General features: G+C 38.1%; 1 protein-coding gene across 1 annotated transcript in view; it reads right to left on the bottom strand.

The window, feature by feature from the left end:
- Positions 1 to 12,282, bottom strand: part of TAOK3 (TAO kinase 3) — a 180,420-nt gene extending 168,138 nt beyond the window's left edge. The window contains exon 1 of the mRNA XM_010828531.1: positions 10,787 to 12,282. The gene's annotated coding sequence lies outside the window, so the exon portion shown is untranslated. The remainder of the gene's footprint in view (positions 1 to 10,786) is intronic.
- Between the last annotated feature and the right edge of the window lie 8,888 nt (positions 12,283 to 21,170).

Below are 21,170 nucleotides of genomic sequence, written 5' to 3'. Positions count from 1 at the left end.
TCCCTTGGACTGCAAGGAGGTCCAACCAGTCCATTCTAAAGGAGATCAGCCCTGGGATTTCTTTGGAAGGAATGATGCTAAAGCTGAAACTCCAGTACTTTGGCCACCTCATGCGAAGAGTTGACCCATTGGAAAAGACTCTGATGCTGGGAGGGATTGGGGGCAGGAGGAAAAGGGGACGACAGAGGATGAGATGGCTGGATGGCATCACCAACTTGATGGACGTAAGTTTGGGTGAGCTCCAGGAGTTGATGATGGACAGGGAGGCCTGGCGTGCTACGATTCATGGGGTCGCAAAGAGTCGGAAATGACTGAGCGACTGAACTGAACTGCACTGAATAAGCATTAATATTAAAAATTCTACACTGAGGCCATTCAATGTACACTTGCTTCCTCAGTTTTTCTCCATTTCAGTTTAAAATTTCTCTTCACCCTTCAGCCTTCCTTTTTCAGGTTAAACTATCTCTTCCCATCACTGCCCAAGAAATGGCCTCATAATTTTGTAGCCTACTACCTTCTCATTTCATTAATTCACTTTTCTCCATTTTCTTAAATGTTTCATTGCTCTTCATATACTCTTTTTGGACTACAATATGCTCAAGGTATCATTTATTGAGGGGAGAGGAGGGAACTTGCCCTGACAGGAAGACGCCCTGGGGCTAACAAACTCACCAGGTCCTAACCTCCTCATCTCCAAACCCAACAGGATCCTTCTCAGGTGGATCCTTCCATGACATTCATGCAGCATCTCCCTACAAGGCTCTCGTTTCTTGGTACATATGGCATTTTGCTCTAGTGGTTTCTTTCCAACATCTCTGCTTAATTGTCCTCCTCTTACCTTTTAACACAGCGTCTGTACTGGGCCTCTCTTCTCTCTACACTTTCTCTTATTTATCTGATATGCTTTCAGCTCTCTCCCCCAAGCTGTGGATGCCCTTAATCAATCTCTTTACAGACTGATTTTCTTCTTTCCCTGGAGGCTGTCCTAATTCCAGAACCTCATTCCCAGTCCAAGTTCTCATTCCCAATCTCTTTATTCTGTTAAAGCATTCTAGGAACTCTTGGTGGAATAGTCTTTCAAAGGCTCTGATTGTATCAGTCTCTAATCAAACACTGTAAATGGCTCTTCAACATCTAGTATTTAAAATTCAAAACTCTTGGTATGTGATTCGAAGCCCTTTGATCTGAGGGACAGAATACTATTCTTAAGTATTCTATACTTTATTCACAATGTCTGAACTGGGCTAAAAAAAATACATTGATTATATCCTACCACACCTGCTGAAGAAGTTACTAAGTATTTAAACTCAGCTTAAATTCTATCTCCAAATTACCCCATCTCCTGGTATAGAAATGATCTCTTCATTCTTCATGTGTAGAAAGTACTTGACAACTTTTTGTAGCACTGAAGTCATTCTGTCTTGATATGAAAGGACATGGACATTTCTTAATTTCATTAATTGAATATGACCAGCAGTAGGAATCTTATTTACTTATTTGTCCTCTTTAGTGTCTTGAATGTAGTAGGCAGTGCAGATTATATTCATTTAGAATGAGAGACTACTCCAGGATCTGAGCTAAAGTTTGCCTCTGACTTATTTCTGAAGAAAAGACCTGGGAAACAAATAAGCTAAATAAACAATGGTGTGTGAGAGTGTGTGTGTGTGTGTGTGTGTGTGTGTGTGTGTCTTGTGGGGCTGGTATTTAATAAAGGACTTAAAATGATTTAATTTGAATTATTTTACAAAAATAAGCAACTCTACTCCTAGACCTATACCCAAGAGAATTGAAAACTAAGTTCACACAAAAATTTGTACATGAATATTCATAGCAGCATTATTCATAAAGCCAAAAAGTGGAAACAACTTAAATGTCTATCAACTGAAGAATGAATAAACAAAAAGTGGAATGCCCACACAATGGAATAGAATTAAGCCATAAAAAGGAATAAGTACTGATATATGCAACATGGATGACCCCTGAAAACATTATGCTGGAGAAGCCAGACCCAAAAGGCCATATACTATATAATTCCATTTATATGAAATGTTTAGAACTGGTAAACCCATAGATACAGAAGGTAAGTTAGTGGTTGCCAGGGGATGGAGGTAATTCAGAGTAACTGCTGACAGGTACAGGGTTTCTTTTTGAGGTGATGAAAATGTTCTGGAATTTAGACAGTGGTGATGGTTGCACAATATTGTGAATATACTAAACCCCTGAATTGTACACTTTAAAATGATGAATTTTATGTGAATTTTAGCTTAACTAAAAAGAAAAGAAAAAATAGTTGTGAGTTTGGTCTCCTGAATAACTTGATTTGTATTTGTGGTATAACTGAAAAGAAGTCTGACCTTTGAGTCAGCAAATCTAGGTTTAACTTATTTCTGCCACTAACCAGCTGTGTGATCTTAAGGACATTACTTAACATCTCTAAGCCTCACAGCCTCATCTATAAAGTGAGAATAATTAACGCCTCACAAAGCTGTGAGACTCATGAAATCATGTCAACCATAAAGCCTTTCATATAAACTGAAAAAACTTTCATATAAATAAAGCCTTTCATATAAACTGAAAAACCTTACTATCATTTTGTACACTTATACTTAAAATGATTTTTTAAAATCGTAAGCTGTATTGAATAGTCCATAACTTCAACTTTTACCACTGGCATATTATCTAACCAGCTTTTATTGTCAAATATGAATGGCATCCTGGACTTGCAGCAGTTATCCTGTGGGCACTAGTAGTACAGCATGTTACAAAGTTATTTAATTCTAATCTTCACGGTGAAAGTTAACATAGAATGATGGTTATGACCAGAGGCACAGAACTGAGTTTCAGTCCAGGTTCTTCCATTGACTTTGAGCAAAGACCTAACTTCTCTGACCATCAGTGTACTATAAAGTATGTGTCTGTGTGAGTGTGCATGTGTGTGTGTGTGTGTGTGTGTGTGAGAGACCTACTTAGTAAAGGAGTTATAGGATTCATTAAGATATTTGATATATAAGGCACATATTGCAGTATCTGGTACCTAGCAAGCAATCAATAATCAGTAGTTGTTATTATTATTTCCATTTTATGGAGTAAGAGGTTTAAATAACCGGTCTAAGTTAACAAATCTGAAGCATAACCAGGAAGAAAAAATAGATATTTTGCTCACACTACGTCAGGTGATCAGGATAGGGGATGATTCAGTATGTTTCCTATGTGTTAAACAGCATCATATAGAGCACTCTAGTACTGCATTAGCCAAATAGCTTAACTTTTTGCTCATCAGTTAAAGAAAAGACATAATCCTATTCAGCACTAGCACAAGGTCTGACACAAATAAATACTCAGTAAATATTTACTGAATAAACAAATGAATAAAGAGTGTTATTATTGGCTATATGTACAACCAAACATCAACACAAAATCCAAAGACATTTCCAAATACCTGTACTTTTACATATATAAAACATTTTGGGTTTTCAAAGTTCTCATTTGTATTTTGAAAGTTCTCATTTCAGTGTCCTATCTGTTCTTTGGCATTAATACAAAGGAAGGCACATATTTTTTTTTTTTTAAGTAGGAATGTAAACTGATGCAGCCACTGTGGAAAACAGTGTAGAGATTCCTCAAAAATTTAAAGACAGGGACTTCTCTGTCCCAATTGCTGGGACTCCAGGCTCCCAGTGCAGGGGGCCCGGGTTCAATCCCTGGTCAGGGAACTAAATGCCACATGCCACTGCTAAGAATCCTGTATGCCACAACTAAAGATTCTACATGCCACAACTAAAAGATCGAATGCTGAAACGAAGATCCCACCATGCTGCAACTAAGACGTGGAGGACCCAAATAAATAAATAAATTAAAAAAAGTTAAAGACAGAATTACCAAATAATCCAGCCATTCTACTTCTGGGTATATATCCAAAGGAAAGTATAAAATACAATTTTATTCATCCATAAAAAGAAATAAATCTTGCCACTTGTAACAACATGGATGGACCTTGAGGACACTATGGTAAGTGAAATAAGTCAGACAGAGAAAAATAAATACTATATGATCTCATTTATGCATGGAATCTAAAAAACAAAAAAGGTAATTCAAGCATATAAGGAACAGATTGGTGGTTTCCAGAGGTGGGGGTAATGGGTGAAGGTGGTCAAAAGGTAAAAACTTACAATTAAAAGATACATAAGTTCTGGAGATGTATGTGCAGCATGGTGATTACAGTTAACAATACTTTACTTTATATTTGAAAGTTGCTAAAAGAGTAGATCTTAAAATCTCTCTCCCAATGGAAAAAAAATTATAACTGAAAAGTGAGTGTGTGTGTGTGTGTGCATGCATATAATGAGAACTCTTTAGGATTTATTGTCTTAGAAACTATCATGTACAACATATAGCAATGTTGATTATATTTATCATGTTACATTACATCCCTTGATTGATGTTAACTAAATTTACAATGGTAGTCACTTCACAATATATACATATATCAAATCATTACAGTGTATACTTTAGACTAATACACTGTTGTATGTCAATTAAGTCTCAAAAAAATTGGAAAAATATAAAGGGGAAAACAAAAAGTTTTCATTTGGGGGCTCCTAAATGCTCTCTGGCATTGATACAAAGGAAAGCATTTACTATTTCAAACAACAGGAGACTGAGAATGAAAGAAAGATATTCAACAAGTATTCTTATGTTTCAGATTCTGAATATATAGTTTGTCTTCCCTAACAGAATTCTGATAGTTTCCTAAGAGCAGGAATCATATGCAATTAATTAATTTCAGTTTACCTTTACAGAGCCTAACCTTACACATGCTGCTGCTAAGTCACTTCAGTCGTGTCCGACTCTGTGCGACCCCATAGACGGCAGCCCACCAGGCTCCCCCGTCCCCGGGATTCTCCAGGCAGAAACACTGGAGTGGGTTGCCATTTCCATCTTCAATGCATGAAAGTGAAAAGTGAAAGGGAAGTTGCTCAGTCTTGTCCGACTCTTAGCGACCCCCTGGACTGCAACCTACCAGGCTCCTCTGTCCATAGGATTTTCCAGGCAAAAGTACTGGAGTGGGGTGCCATCGCCTTCTCTGAACCTTACACATAGCAGGCACTTAATTACAATATATTTAAACAGCTGGGTAAGAATATTTCTTGGCTATATAAAATGTATTGATCATATTTAACCTATTCTGCAAAACACTGAAGGTTAATATCAGAACTAAAACTCTCCATGTGTGGCTGGCTATATCATTTTAAGAAAATAAAATCATACAGATACACACATACACACAGTTTCTCATAAAGAAATGCAAATATGTCAAACTATAACCAGTTTATAAAACTGTCTTCATTTGCCCTGCATATTTCTATAAATGAAGTGACAGATCTGCACCAAGCTGGAAAAATATTCGGGTCCCCTCAATATTACTAGGATTGCTGACTTGACTTTAGACCGGTATAATGAAACAGATATACTACGTTGTTTTTTTTTTCCCTCAAGTCATAGTAAGGTATCTCAGCATTATGCTAGAAACTTAAAGATTTAATTGTAAGATATTGTCCTTGTACTCAAAATACTGACATCATTAGTGAAGATAAGACAACAGACAATGTAAAATGGTATGCACATTTTCGTTCACTGCATTGCTAATTTAAAAATCACCTGGGAAAGACAAATATCATATGGTTTCACTTATATGTGGAACCTAAAAAAGAAAAGAATGATACTAATGAACTTATACACAAAACAGAAATAGACCAACAGACATAGAAAACAAATGTACTGTTACCACAGGGGAAAGGGAACAGGGAGGGATAGATTAGGAGTTTGGGATTAAAATATACACACTACTACATATAATATAAATAACCAACAAGGACCTACTATATGGCACAGGGAACTATACTCAATATTTTATAATAATCTGAGGGAAAAAAATCTAAAGAAACAGATATATATGTTTGTATGATGGAATCAATTTGCTATACACCTGAAACCAATACAACACTGTAAATCACCTATGCTTCAATTTTAAAAAATCACCTGGGAGTTTGCAGAAAAACAGTAAGAACTGAATAGGAAAAGTTTCAAACAGTAAGTAAATTTTACACAGGGTCTTGAAGAAAAGGTAAAATCTGACAAGGCAGAAAGAAGGGAGGAGGGTTTTTTGAGCAAAATAAATAGTAACAGAGGCTCAACACTTGAATCAGCACAACGTTCAAGACAGACTTCAATGGCAGAAAGAACAGGCCAAGGAACACAGGAAATGAAGATGGATGAGTAGTATGGGACAGATTAGACAGGGTGTCAAAAGTCAGGCAGAAGAGGTTAGACTTAGTGTGGTAGATAACAGGGAACCAATGAAACTTTCCAGTAAGGGGAGAGATGTGCTAAAAGCAGTAGCATTTACAGAAGGTTAATCAAGATGAGCTGGAAAAAAGAGGGAAGCGAAGGAAGGCAATTGTAGTAATCCAGTAATGAGGTGGTAGGGGTATGAGTGTGATAAGTGCACACAGAGTGTTTCTTAGTGGCAATGTGACGGGCCTGGAGACCGTACAATCCGGAGGGGTACCAGAAAAACACAGACTAACCGAGGGACTGGCTACAAGGTAAAAGAGTCAGACCACAGATCAAAACCTGGACATCTCAAACACTAGAAATACTTATGCAAGGCCTAAAGGTTTTTCAAGTACTCTCTCTGTAAGTAGTTCCATTGTTTTGTTTAGTAAATTTACTGAAGGTGCTCCCTACTTTCACAACTGTTTTGCTAACACAGCCCCATGAAAGTCTGTTAAGGTAAAAATTCATTTGTTTTCAATACATTTTTCAATACAAAGTTAATTAACGTGTCACAGGATATAAGCTCCCAGAGAATAACATGGTGAAAAGAGAAAAACATTCTTCTTTACATTCAAGTGTATGTTCCTTACAGTCTGGTTCTAGTCCCCCTCCGCCTAAAACAAAAACGAAAAAAACTAACACATCCCTTGAAAACTCAACCTGGTTTTTTTTTTTTTTTCCCAGCTGATCTAAAATCTCAAAACATAGTCCCGACTTTAATCTGGTAGTGAGCCAGTCCGAAAAAAACCAACAAACTCTCATGAGAAAATGAATTAAGAAATCAACATTTTGCCATGTTGCTTTCCTGAGTTGTGCTATCAAATTAGGAAGAAATTCTCAGAAGTGAAAAACAAGGAGAAAAACGTTACTAAAGCCAAATTTAGCAGGTTCATATATATTTTTTTTTTTACTAAATATTTAAGTCTACAGTCAACTCTTCCCTGCTTCCACTCTCCTTAGAGAGTAGTAAATACAGAAATGGCATAAAGAAGATTTACAGATTTCATTCACATGCTCCACAGTTTTTTCGGATTCTTCTATTCCTGCAACACTGACCCTGCTATCTATACACAGCTGCACGCACTGTTTCATACCTTCTCTCAAGATCATTTTCTGGTAGACCTGTGAATAAGACTCGAAACATTCCCAAGCAGCAAAAATAACTCTATCTGCTATCATTCACTGAACTCTTCCTTTACAATGTGTAACCAAACTTGTGCTTTAATACACAACCTCGTTTAATCCTCATAGCAATCTTGCAAGGTAGGTACTATGATTATGCCCATTTAACCAGTGACGAAACCAAGGCTTTGGGAGTTCAGGGAATTATACAAGGTCACAAACCTAGTGACCTAGTAAGTGGCAGATATGTTCATCTGACATGCTCTTGTGAATCGTTAGAATACACTGCCAATCCTACAGACATGTGAGTGAAACCAAAAGTGAGAGATAAGGAAGGGTGGCATGCTATTCACAGAGTCCAAGGGTTTGAGAGGAGCATCAAAGATACAAATGGAGAGATTTCTGGACTCGTCTCTAACCTTTCCTTACACAATTCCTGGAGGAGAGTGAGCCACTGCTATGAAATGGGAGTGAACTGTCTCCTCTTGTAGGAGGACACATATTACACGACTATTTCATGGTATTGACAGGATCTCAACATCTTAATTTGATTCACATTAAAAAAAATGTTACTTAGATAGGCCAGGTCAAGACGAATTAGGCTGATTGGTGCCATCAAAATGCTTTAAAAAAATATTTTCTTAATAGAATTCCAGTGACCTGAGAAACCTATGTAACTCCTACCAATGACCCTGAAATAGAAACTAGCTTTTTAAAGCTACTTCTCAGTACAACATATATATTCATAAGAAAACATTTTTAAAAATAACTCTCCTTATGCATCTGGGCAGAGATGTCATATTTCCTCCACAAAGCTTCCTTTTATGTTGCAACACTAAGAATCTCAATTTTAGGCTGAACTAGAACAACTGAGAACTGCAAACTCCTTCACAGGAGATGATTATTTTTAATAGTTTTTATATAAATTGTCTAAAACTTTATGTTTTAACTCTGCAATACTCTTCACTAGAGGGTAAAGCAGTTAAAGTTTCAAGTTCTGTTTCCCCTCACCCCTCTCTTTTTTTTTCTGCTAACACATGGTCTTTCACAAAAGAGTCAGTGTGATCTCTGCCGACTGAAGATAACAGATATGACTGTGGTAAACTCAAGAAGATTAAGCACATGTCAAGTAATTCAGAAGTTTAAAACTTGTCACCTGTGTGTGAAACCAGCAAACAGTTATAACTGGTTAAATAAACATGGACAAATTAGTAGGATGTAATTAGTAACTACCACTTTTCCCTCCAATGAGTGGTGTCTGGGCAGGCAGCCATACAATCTGCAATAATCGGTCACTACTGTGAAGCCCCAGCAACTTCCTCTGCCCCACCCTCATCTAACCTCCGACTGGGATACTTTTGGACTGCTAAAAGAATGCTCAGATAATCACAAAAGTCCTCTTTATCAGTGAACACTGAAATTTACCTAATTTGCTCTTTTAGGTTTTTAACATTCATAAATATTAAGAAAAAATGCAATATGATAATATTTCAAAGATTATTTGAAGGTTTTGATTTCCTTTTTATATGTTAGAAAGAATAGTGTCCCCAAATCAGTAATATCCACTGCAATGCTTCTTGACCCTGATGCTGGGAAAGACTATAGGCAAAAAGAGAAGAGGGCAGCAGAGGATGAGATGGTTGGATGGCATCATTGACTCAATGGACATGGATTTGAGCAAACTCTGGGAGACAGTGAAGGACAGGGAAACCTGGCATGCCTTCAGTCGACAGGGTCACAAAGAGCTGGAAACAACTTAGCGACAGAACAACAACAATCCTATGTACCATCATAAGACTTTACAGATAAAGACTTTACATAAAATACCAGGAGTTTAGAAGTCAGGGTTATACACATTTCATTTAAACCATGTTCCAAGAGTCTAGTAAATTTGGGAAAAACTGTTAAGGTAGCTTTCCTGGTTTATAAAATATTATGAATGACATACAAATATGAGATATTTAAAAAGTATCCACTTGCCTACTTCATGTAATTTCACCTCATGGACTGGAGTAGTCCCATAAATTATTACCTCATGCCTAAGATATTTTATTTTTATACTTCAATAAGTAAACTACCCTTACTACTAAAGAAAAAAAATTACAAAACAAAGTAAATGTGATCAAATCTTCTGACTTTTCTGCCTCTAAATGTGATATTACATTAAAAAAAAAAAAAAAAAAAACTGCTCTGTTTTCTCTCCTTTTATCCCTTTCTGTGAAAGAAGAAAAATGGGAAGTGGCTTGTTATTTTTTAAGATCTCCGGGATAAACAAGTGTGCTGTTTTAAGTAGCCTAATTTTGAACTGTTGTCTTATAGTAATAATATCATTATCAAAAACTGCATCCATTTAATAAAAATGGCCTTCAGTATATTTAAAATTTGTGTTTAAAAAACTCTTCTGACAAGATTTTGATGTTTTATTTGCAGCTTAGTATTTACCTTACTTATCCAGGAGAAAGGAAAAAATAAAACACTTTGAAAATAATCCCCACTAATAGTTATTTGTAGAATATCAAACTACAAATTAAAATTAATAGAGCATATGAATCCAGTGAATTTTTAGGTTGATTGCTCTCAGCTGGACTTTTGAGTTAAGGCCATAAATATTCACATGAAACTCAACAGGGTTTATTAACTATGTTTAGACACAAACTATATTTATAATAAAACATTACATTTAAAACAAAACACCAAGCTTACTCTAAGTAGATCTTCTCAAACGCATGTCCTACATTCCCCATTCGACATACTAAAGACTTTAAAAATTCTTTACTTAGCTACAGCAATCAGTAAGATTGCCCCAGAGATGGCTTTCTTTAAAAGGCAGCCTCTTATTCACTTAGGAAAGATAAAACTGAATTCCACTTAAGTTGTAAGAACAAGATCATGCTATCAGCACCTTCATCCTGAGAAAGGAAGTTATTATAGTCACAGTTTTATAAATGAGGCTTTAAGAGAGTACTTCCTGGTCAGACAGTTAACGTCAACAGCATTTTATATAGCTTTACATTTCGACATTTTGAAAAGAGCTTTCTGAAAACTTTTCCTGATTCTTTTCCTCCTGTCCCCACAACAGAGGAAAACCAGCTCAAGCTAAACGAACCTTAAGGTAAAATCTACGAAATCCTACCAATGTCTACCGTTATGCTATCATGTAAATATCAGAACTGGTTGTTATTGTTGATAATATCAGCTTAAGTTTTAGTTATTGTACATTTACGCACCCTCTGTCTAATCCCCTCTGTGCGCTGGAGTGAAGTTTCAGGGTACACAACATTAGAAGGAAAAGAAACGTTAGAAAGAAAAGAAAGGAAAGACAACTCACCAATTCCTTGATAATGATGATGCCAGTCAGCATTCACAGTTCAATTTTCAAATTTAAAGTTAGTTCTCTTTTAAACTTATATATATACATATATATATATACACATATATACAAACAAGCAAAAAAACCCAACTCCACGAAACCTTGTACAATCCGAATAAGGAACTGCAGATAAAAGCAGCGTGACCTGGGCGCTGCTCATGACTATCTGTATTGCAAGCTCAAGTATTTCCTGTTACGACGCCCATTGGTTCCCACAGGTGCAAGTGCCTATGGGTGTTGCCGCTTTACCCTTCCTTTGGTAAGTGAACCGCTAAAGGAGATTTCAGGTTGGCATAATCAATGCTGGGAACTATTGGGGCAGAACTACCCCGGGCTAATACCAAGAGCCTCCCAAACTAGCTTGATTGTGAATTGATGATTACCTAATTCAAAACGGCTGGAGAAAATTTATTTTAGTAGATGTTTATGATTTTTCTAAGACGCACTGTTATTAAAGAATATTTGTGATTTTACTCAACAAATATGTATTAATTGCTTTCTCTGTGGAAAGCTCTATTTAGGCACTAGGAATATAGTAGTGAACAAAACAAAATCCCTGTGGTCATTCATACACTGTCTGGTAGACTTTTGACTATTTCACATACATAATGAGAAAACTTCCCTAAAGGCAGAGATAAAAGAAATTTGTATGGAAATTTGGAGAGTCAATTGTAGTGCTTATTATACAAAACTAAAAAGCACTGTAATTAAGGCCATGCCACCTTAAACCTTAAAGAACTTTTCCAGAACCTAGTACAGAAAAACAAGATTCTTTATGTTTGCAGTGTTTCTAAAAGGCCAGGTTGGAGGCAATGGCGTATGTTCCAGCAGGGAAAAGGAAAAACTTCTCACCATGAGTCACCAGTGACTAAGTTCTTTTAATTCAGGCTTAAAACACATTTCAAACCCAATTACTTGTACATGCAGAAAACTGATAACCCCAAATTAACATCAGGAGCTTGATTTGACCAATTTTCAGGGTTAATATTAGCAGCTAAGAAAAATAAATGAAGTGCTTTTAATGCGAAAATGCCCCTGTACTGAATTTTGTTATCATTTTGGTCTTATAAGTCTTTACTGCCTAAGGGCCATGTTAGAAGCTTCCATTAGATTTTATTACAAGGAATGTTGTTTTCTTAGATTGTAGCCAGACTGGGACACAATCATCTTGGATATATGATGTCATGGTAGGAATGGCTTTTATTTGTATTCAGTAAAACAAAAACACAATAAATTCAGGGCTGCTCAAAAAAATGTAAAGCCCAGAGAATAAAATATATGGATAAAATCCACTCTTCCCAGCTATGCTTCACTTCCTTAGGATTTTATTAAGTTTCAAATAACAAACTTTCTTTTTTGACAACAAATGGGAGAAATTCCCAGAGCCAAATTCATCCATTTAGTGAGTCAATAAATCTTTATTGAGCAACTACTACGTTTCCCTGGTGCCTCAGTCACTAAAGAATCCTCCTGCAATGCAGGAGACAGGAGTTTGATCCCTGGGTTGGGAAGATGCGCTGGAGAAGGAAATAGCGACTCACTCCAGTATTTGTGTCTGGGAAATCCCATGGACAAAGGAACCTGGCAGGCAGTTCTTGGGGTTATAAGGGTCAGACACAACTTAGTGGCTAAACCACCACCACTACATGCTAGGTAGGCACTGTTTCATGAGTTGGGAAAAAGCAATGAATAAGAAAATCTCTGCTTTCATGGAGTCTAAATTCTAGTGGAGGGATATAAGGCAAACAAAAACATAAAATATCTGATGTGTCAGAATGGTGTCCTCTCTCCAGTATAGAGAAGAATGCAATATGAAAGATAAGGATAAAAATAAGAAAATGTACAAAGTAAGCACTTAAGGGATTTAGAGGAGAGAGTAGCAAGAAGATGATCAGAGAAGGCCTCAGGAAAGATGGCATTAAAATTAGATCTGCGGGAATTCCCTGGTAGTCCCAGTGGTAAGGACTCAGCGCTTTGACTGCTGGGGACCTGAGTTTGATCACTGCTTGGGGAAACTAAGATCCCACAAACTGAACTCTGAAATAGGAGGAATAGAAAAGGCATTCCAGGGAAAAGAAACAGCAGGAACAAAGGCCTGAACGTGTAATCAGTATAAGTGCTTGGCTGTAAGCAGGCTGTTCTGGGACACAGGAGATAGATATAGATATATACAGATATAGATATAGATGGATTATGGGGCTATAGGAATGCTAAAACAGGTTGATAAATCTGTACTGAATTTAGTAGGCCACAGGGTATTAAAAGTTTTTAACACAGAAGTGACAAAATCAGAGCTGTACTTTAGGGGGAATAAGAGAGCAATAGTGTATACAGGAAGAACAAAAAAGAGGAGACTGGAAACTTGTCACAGTAGACCTTCCTGAGCACATATTTTGGGCTTTCATTAGCTTTTTCTTGAACCTTTAAGAAATATACAGTAAAACGTGTATTGAGTTGAAAAACCAGATCTAGGTTACAGTGGTCAAGTTTGCCACTGTCGGTATGGCCTTGGGAAGTCACTCACGTTGTTGTTGAGTCGCCCAGTCATGTCTGACTCTTTGTAACCCCAGGGACTGCAGCACACCAGGCGTCCCTATCCCTCACCATCTCCAGGAGTTTGCCCAAGTTCGTGTTCATTGCATCGGTGATGCCGTCCAGCCATCTCATCCTCTGATGTCCTCTTCTCCTTCTGCCTTCAATCTTTCCCGGCATCAGGGACTTTTCCAATGAGTCATCTATTCACATCAGATGACCAAAATACTGGAGCTTCAGCTTCAGCATCAGTCCTTCTAGTGAGTATTTAGGGTTGATCTCCCTTAAGATTGACTGGTTTGTTCTCCTTACAGTCCAAGGGACTTTCAGGAGTCTTTTCTAGCACCAAAGTTTGAAGGCATCAATTTTTTGGTGTTCTGCCTTCTTTATGGTCCAGCTCTCACAACAATACATGACCGCTGGGAAGACCATAGCCTTGATTATACAGACCTTTGTTGGCAGAGTAATGTCTCTCCTTTTCGGCACACTGTCTAGGTTTGTCATGGCTTTCCTGCCATGAGGCAATGGTCTTCTGATTTCATGACTGCAGTCACCATCTGCAGTGATTTTAGAGCCCAAGAAGAGGAAATCTGTCACTACTTCCACCTTTTCCCCTTCTATTTGCCATGCAGTAATGGGGCTAGATGCCAAGATCTTAGTATTTTTAATAGTCTTAAGTTGGCTCTTTCACTCTCCTCCTTCACCTTCATCAAGAGGCTCTTTAGTTCCTCTTCACTTACTGCCATTCGGAGAAGGCACTGGCACCCCACTCCAGTACTCTTGCCTGGAAAATCCCATGGATGGAGGAGCCTGGAAGGCTGTAGTCCATGGGGTCGCTGAGGGTCGGACACCACTGAGCGACTTCACTTTACTTTTCACTTTCATGTATTGGAGAAGGAAATGGCACCCCACTCCAGTGTTCTAGCCTGGAGAATCCCAGGGATGGGGGAGCCTGGTGGGCTGCTGTCTATGGGGTTGCACAGAGTCGGACACGACTTAAGTGACTTAGGAGCAGCAGCAGCACTTACTGCCATTAGGGCAGTAACATCTGCATATCTGAGGTTGTTGACTTGATTCCAATTTGTCACTCATCTAGCCCGGCAATTCTTGTGATGTGCTCAGCATATACGTTAAACAAACAGGGTGACAGCAGACAGCCCTGTCGTACTACTTTCTCGATTTTGAACCAATCAGTTGTCTCGTACAAGGTTCTAACTGTTGCTTCTTGACCTGCATACAGGTTTCTCAGGAGACAGGTAAGATGGTCTGGTATTCCCATCTCTTTAAGAGCTTTCCACAGATTGTCATGATCCACATAGTCAAAGGCTTTAGCATAGTCTATGAAACAGAAATAGATGTTTTTCTGAAATTTCCTTGCTTTCTCTATAATCCAGAAAATGTTGGCAATTTGATCTCTAGTTCCTCCTCCTTTTCTAAACCCAGCTTGGACATGTGGAAGTTCTTTGTTCACATAATGCTGAAGCCTAGCATGCAGGATTTTAAGCATGATCTTACTAGCGTGGGAGATGAGTGCAACTGTCCAATGGTTAGCATATTCTTTGGTACCACCCTTCTTGGGGAGTGGGGTGAGAATTGATTTTTTCCAGTCCTGTGGGCACTGCTGGGTCTTCCAGATCTGCTGACATAATGAATGCAAAACCTTGCTGACATCATCCTTTAAGGATTTGAATCAAATTGATTACATTCTTTGAGGCTGAAGATGGAGAAGCTGTATACAGTCAGCAAAAACAAGACCTGGAGCTGACTGTGGCTCAGATCATCAGTTTCTCAAAGCAAAATTCAGTCTTAAACTAAAGAAAACAGGGAAAAATAATAGGCCAGCCAGGTATGACTTAAATCAAATCCTGTATGAATTTGCAGTAGAGATAATGAATAGATTCAAAGGACAAGATCTAGTTAACAGTGAGCCTGAAGAACTAGGGACAGAGGTCCGTGATATTGTACAGAAGGTGGCGAATAAAACCATCCCAAAGAAAAAGAAAAGCAAGAGGGCAAAGAGGTTATCTGAGGAGGCTTTACAAATAGTGGAAGATTGAAGAGAAGCAAAAAGCAAGGGAGACAGGGAAAGGTACATCCATTTAAATGCAGAGTTCCAAAAAATAGCTAGAAGAGAAAAGAAGGCCTTCTTCAAAGAACAACGCTTAACAATAGAACAACAAAAGGAGAAAGACTGGAGAGCTCTTCAGGGAAATTGGAAACATCAAGGGAGCATTCTGCCCAAAGATGGATACAATAAAGGATAAAAATGGCAAAGACCTAGTAGACGCTGAAGAGATCAAGAAGAGATGTAAAGAAAACACAAAAGAACACAGAAGTATAAAAAAGATCTTAATGAAGTGGATTACTACAATGGTGTGGTTAGTCACCCAGAGCCAGACATTCTAGAGTGCAAAGTCAAGTGGGCCTTAAGAAGTATGCTGTTAATAAAGCTAGTGGATGTGACGAAATTCCAGGAAGTCACTCATACTGAGTCTCAATTTCCCTACGTGTGACCTATTAATTATTCTTTTTGGAGCCAGGAGCCACGGGATTCATCAAGTGATTAGATACTGAGGATAGAGCAAACACAGCACTAAAAAATGGTTTCAAGTGATTAAAATAACAAGCAGCTATCACTTGTTAAACACTTCCTATGCATTTATCACTGTACTTGGTGCTTTACATAAATCACATCATTTATTCCTTATAAGCCATAAGGGCTTCCCTTATGGCTCAGCTGGTAAAGAATCTTCCTGCAATGTGTGAGACCTGGGTTCAATCCCTGGGTTGGGAAGATCCCCTGGAGAAGGGAAAGGCAACCTACTCCAGTATTCTGGCCTGGAGAATTCCATGGACTGAATAGTCCATGGGGTCGCAAAGAGTCGGACATGATTGAGCGACTATCACTTCACTATTCCTTATAAGAATCTTGTGAGGCCCATATTTTTGTTTTACAGATGAGAGAACTGAGAGCTTTAAACACTTAAGTAACTTAACCAGGATAAGCAAACTGGCATAGTGATAAAGCCAAAATAGGTGCCTGGGTCTGAGTCTCAGGCCCTTTCTCTTTTCAATGTATCATGCTGTTTTCTACATGGCAGATAAATAATGCTAACATTTGTTCTTGGGTTGCAACAGAATCATTCTTTTAACACTCTTTTGATGCACTAAAAGCCCTCAGTGAAAATATGAAACTAAATGTGAACATAATCTAATAATTTTCCATCATTAATTCATTCACATCCATTCAACTGACATGTAATGAGCACCCTTCATACTCTGTGCCTGCTATTAAATCTTGATCTAGAAGAGTTAAAAACTCTATTTATGTGGTTTGGGGAAATATTTGTGTATTTACACAGAAAGCCTTCAAGAAGTAAAGGCTAATATTTGCAATAGAATGAAAAATTGGCCATGAACTCCGATTCTGTTTTGTATGCCTACTGCCAAGACCAATTAGGTTATTAGTTTATTTAAGAAAGCATTCTGTCTTGATTAGTGCCATCTATTGTAATGGGTAAATAAAATGTATTTGAATTGTCATAAGCCTTGATTGCTATGGACAAAAGCCACTGTCATTAGACAGAAAATGAAACATATAAAAATAAATACTACACAGAGTCCTAGTTTGATTTGGAAATAAAAGGTTATCCTCCTGTCCATCAAAAATAGTGTGAGGAAGTAAAACTGAAATCTTCTAATGAGTACTTTGATAACTGACTAAAATAGTAAGCATAACAAATATGGGGTTGATTTTGCTATCCATCATTTTTACTGAGGCCAGGGGTTAGGTGAAAGGTTCCCAAACACTAGGCTACAACATATCAGTTCCAATGTTAGGAGCTAAACTGACATGAGCCACCTATAAGTAGGTTTTGCTAGGTGTAAGATGTTTATTACATGGCATGTTCCTCTTCTCACTCTAGGGATGATAAATGTGTATCTTTGAGAAAGGGGATAATGGTTAGGAGTTGATCTGCGTATCATGAAACTGACCCCTATGCCACTCTGATGTAAAATAGAAATAATTTACAAAGACTTAAATATACTCATTTCTAACAAATCCCAGGTCAGACAGAAAAAAATGCATTCAGTTCAGTTCAGTTTTAGGTAACTTTAAAAACATGTAGCTGGAATGATAAAATTTATCAACTTAATTCCTACATCATAAAATTTCTGAATACCTGTTATTTTTAATTTGTTGCCCATAGCCTGTAAGTTAGTTACATCACATTTTGGTCCATAAATTCAATGCATCTAATCCATTATTAGATGTAAGTAAATTTTTTTTTTTACTACAATGAATTCGAGTTTGAAAATAGTAACAAATTTTTAACGTATCCTTACAAATGACAAAGTAACCAATTAAATGAATGTTAAAGCTAAATAATCACAAACTACACTTTCCATGAAGAAATGCAATTGTACAATATCCCATAACTCAAAACTACTAATCCAAAACTATGGTGGGACTCTTTCATTGAAGACTGAAAAGAAGTCTTCTCTTAGAACAGTCACAAAACACTGTTTGATGGAAGCTTTCCCTCTGTTCACCTGCTTTCTTTTTAGGGGGAGGGAAAAAACAGACTGAAGGAAAAGATTATAAAGGAAAGATGCTTTTAATGTCTATAAAATAAACTCTAAAAAAACCCTAAAGTCAAAGTACCAATAGTTACTTTTCATTCATTCTCCCATATCACTGAAACCAACAAGTATGAACAGTGGCAAGTAAGAGAACTTTTTTCAGGTTGGCTTAAAAATTAAGCCAAATTAGATATCAAGGTAGACTCTGAGATTACAATGATTTGACTGTATATGACTCAAGTGCTAAAGAAAGTATAAAATGGGTTATTGTATTTACTGGGCAGTACTTGCATCCTGCTAAACTAAGAATTATTTGAGAACTCCAAACCAAAAAAAGCATGTATTCTTTGGTGGTTATAACCATGGAAGGATGAGGCTCCTTCTTAATCTCTGCTTTTGATTATATTTTTTTAATCAAAAAGTAACAGGTATAATGAAAACCAGTATTTTACATATTAACAGCTTCTCAAAGTGTAGTTTTATTTTGTGAAACAAATGAAAATAAACTCCCACAGAATTGCTACGCTCCTAACCAACCTCCCCTACCTCCACCCCATGTCCCCAGAAATAAAAAGTTATTATAGACCCTGCCTATTATTAAAAATCCTATTACAAGGGTTTTCTTGTCATCGTCTCTGGGTCAATACCATAGCATAACATGGTTTAAATGACTGCTTTAGTAATCACTCAGGGGAGTATCAGAATATTTTCTTTTCTTAGAAGGAACTAAAGTTTCATCTTGAGAGACCATAATTTGTACCAGACAGAAATGAGCTAACAAGGATGATGGAAGAGCTTATCTATTCAAACATTTCTATTACTTTGCAGGATTATTGTTACCGAGATTCTCAATCCTTCTACAGACTATTTTATACATTACATGCACTACATGGAGAAGGCAATGGCACCCCACTCCAGTACTCTTGCCTGGAAAATCCCATAGAGGAGCCTGGAAGGCTGCAGTCTATGGGGTCGCTAAGAGTCAGACAAGACTGAGCGACTTCACTTTCACTTTTCACTTTCATGCATTGGAGAAGGAAATGGCAACCCACTTCAGTGTTATTTCCTGGAGAATCCCAGGGACGGGGGAGCCTGGTGGGCTGCCGTCTATGGGGTTGCACAGAGTCGAACACGACTGAAGTGACTTAGCAGTTTAGCAGCATGCACTACATAATAAATACATGCCCCTTATAAACCTAGGCTTTCCAGGTGGTTCTGTGGTAAAGAATCTGCCTGCCAATGTAGAAGATATGGGTTCCATCCCTGGGTCAGGAAGATGCCTTGGAAAAGGAAATGGCAACCCACACCAGCATTCCTGCCTGGAGAATACCATGGACAGAGGACCATGGTGGGCTACAGTCCAGGTGGTCGCAAAGAGTCAGAGTCAACTAAGCATGCATGCCCCTTGTAAATAACCCTCTGGAGTTAACTAACCTTCCTTTTACTTATACCTAGGGTTCTGGAAAAATAAATTTAATGTAAAAAAGTTATACTTTATACATCTTAAACATAGTCTCTCATATTTCAAATTTGTTTTTGTGTATCTACTATTTGTATTTGTGTATTTGTTCCTCTCAGAACCATAACTTCTGTTTCTGAGGACTTCTCAGAAAGAGAAGTCCTTTCTCTTTCTGGTGGAATTTTCATAACCACACCAAACTCCACACTCTCTGAAACCATTGTACCTGATACAAAACAGTTCTGTATCAGGTAATATCAAATGAAAATCCTCAAATGATACATTACCTCTACTTATTATCACCCTAATGTAAGATATCTTCAGTAATTTTTGTCTTGGATTTAAACATTCAGTTCTCTGTAAGCCTTCTACATTATGTCTTTGAGAAATAATACAGCATTTCTTTCTTCTTCTTAGCTGCCCATTACTGAACACAGGCAAAGGCTTCCAATAAGACATTATTTTCAACCTGAAATAAAGACAATATCTAAATAACTGCAAAATGATAGGGTAATTACATGAGATAAGTCACTTCAGTCCTGTTGGACTCTTGGGACTCTATGGATTATAGCTCTTCTGTCCATAGGATTCTCCAGGCAAGAATATTGGAGGGGATCATTCCCCAGTATTTCCCCCAAGCCATCATTTTCTAAGTCTACTTCTATCAAAAAGAAACCTGTCTCAAGGGTGAGGAGAAGCAACACACACACAAAAAAGAGGTTAAAAAATTCAAATGTAAAACCGCTGGGAACAATCATAACAAAGCGTGTGCATTCAAGAGAACACTGGAAAGGTAGTCAGGACAGTATTAACATATCCTAAGTATTCTGAACAACTAGCCTGGTCATTAATTTTCACATCTGTCAAAGTAGGAGGCTGCCCCTCATTTCCTACCCTCTATGGCTTTCCACTATTTGTTTTAGCATTTTACTAGACATACACTTGCTTTCCACCAGTGTAGTGTCTGGTTTAAATAGGCTTCTCTCTCTCCTTAGCTTGTCCTGGAATTTCGCCTAAAGTTCAGTTCTGGTAGCTTTTAGGACAAGAATTCTAACTGGAAAGTGGTGTTAGTTCAGTGACTCCAATACTTCTTTTCAAATTTAGTTTGACTTTTCAATTATCTTTCCAACACATCAAAGAAAAACAGTCAAACTGACTATATTCGTTCCTTTAAGTCTGCCTTGTAAACACTGATACTGGTGTGCTGCCGAACCTGAAAGAATTTCTGAGCTCCTCTCTGAGCCCAAGTGAAAAAAGAAGCAGGGTCTATCAAAATTTAAACAGCCTAATGAATCAAAAACCTGCATCTCCAAGAGGGGCCCTTCCGTTTCCACTTGTCTGTGGGAGTTAAAGAAGCCCGGTTCAACTTTTCACGCTCTGAGGAAGCACTGAAGTCAGGAAGCCCCTCACTTTCAAGGCATCCACGCCCAACTAGGAGAAACAGATGGGAAGCCAGGCGGCCAGTGAGCCGAGGTCCCTAGCCCCTCGCTCCTGCCCTTTCCCGGATCCTCGCACTTCAGCCGGACCCTCCAGTCCGTGCGTTCTCCCAGAAGATGTTAATTACATAATCCCCGTTCCTCAGAGTCACCCACGGAGTCCTGGGGGCTCCCGCGGTCCCCCGTCTCCCACTCCGTCCTAAGAAAGCTCAGCTGACTGCACCCGGGGAGCGGCGGCCGGCTGTCGCGATTCGCCCAGCGCCGCGACCCGGACCCAGACCCCCTCTTCTCGCCAACTCGGGGCGGGGCCGCACCTCCCCCCCAGCCCCCG

This window comes from Bison bison, unplaced genomic scaffold (assembly GCF_000754665.1).
Source record: "Bison bison bison isolate TAMUID 2011002044 unplaced genomic scaffold, Bison_UMD1.0 scf7180017864495, whole genome shotgun sequence".
Lineage (NCBI taxonomy): Eukaryota > Metazoa > Chordata > Mammalia > Artiodactyla > Bovidae > Bison > Bison bison.
This window is presented reverse-complemented; position numbering and strand designations above follow the sequence as displayed.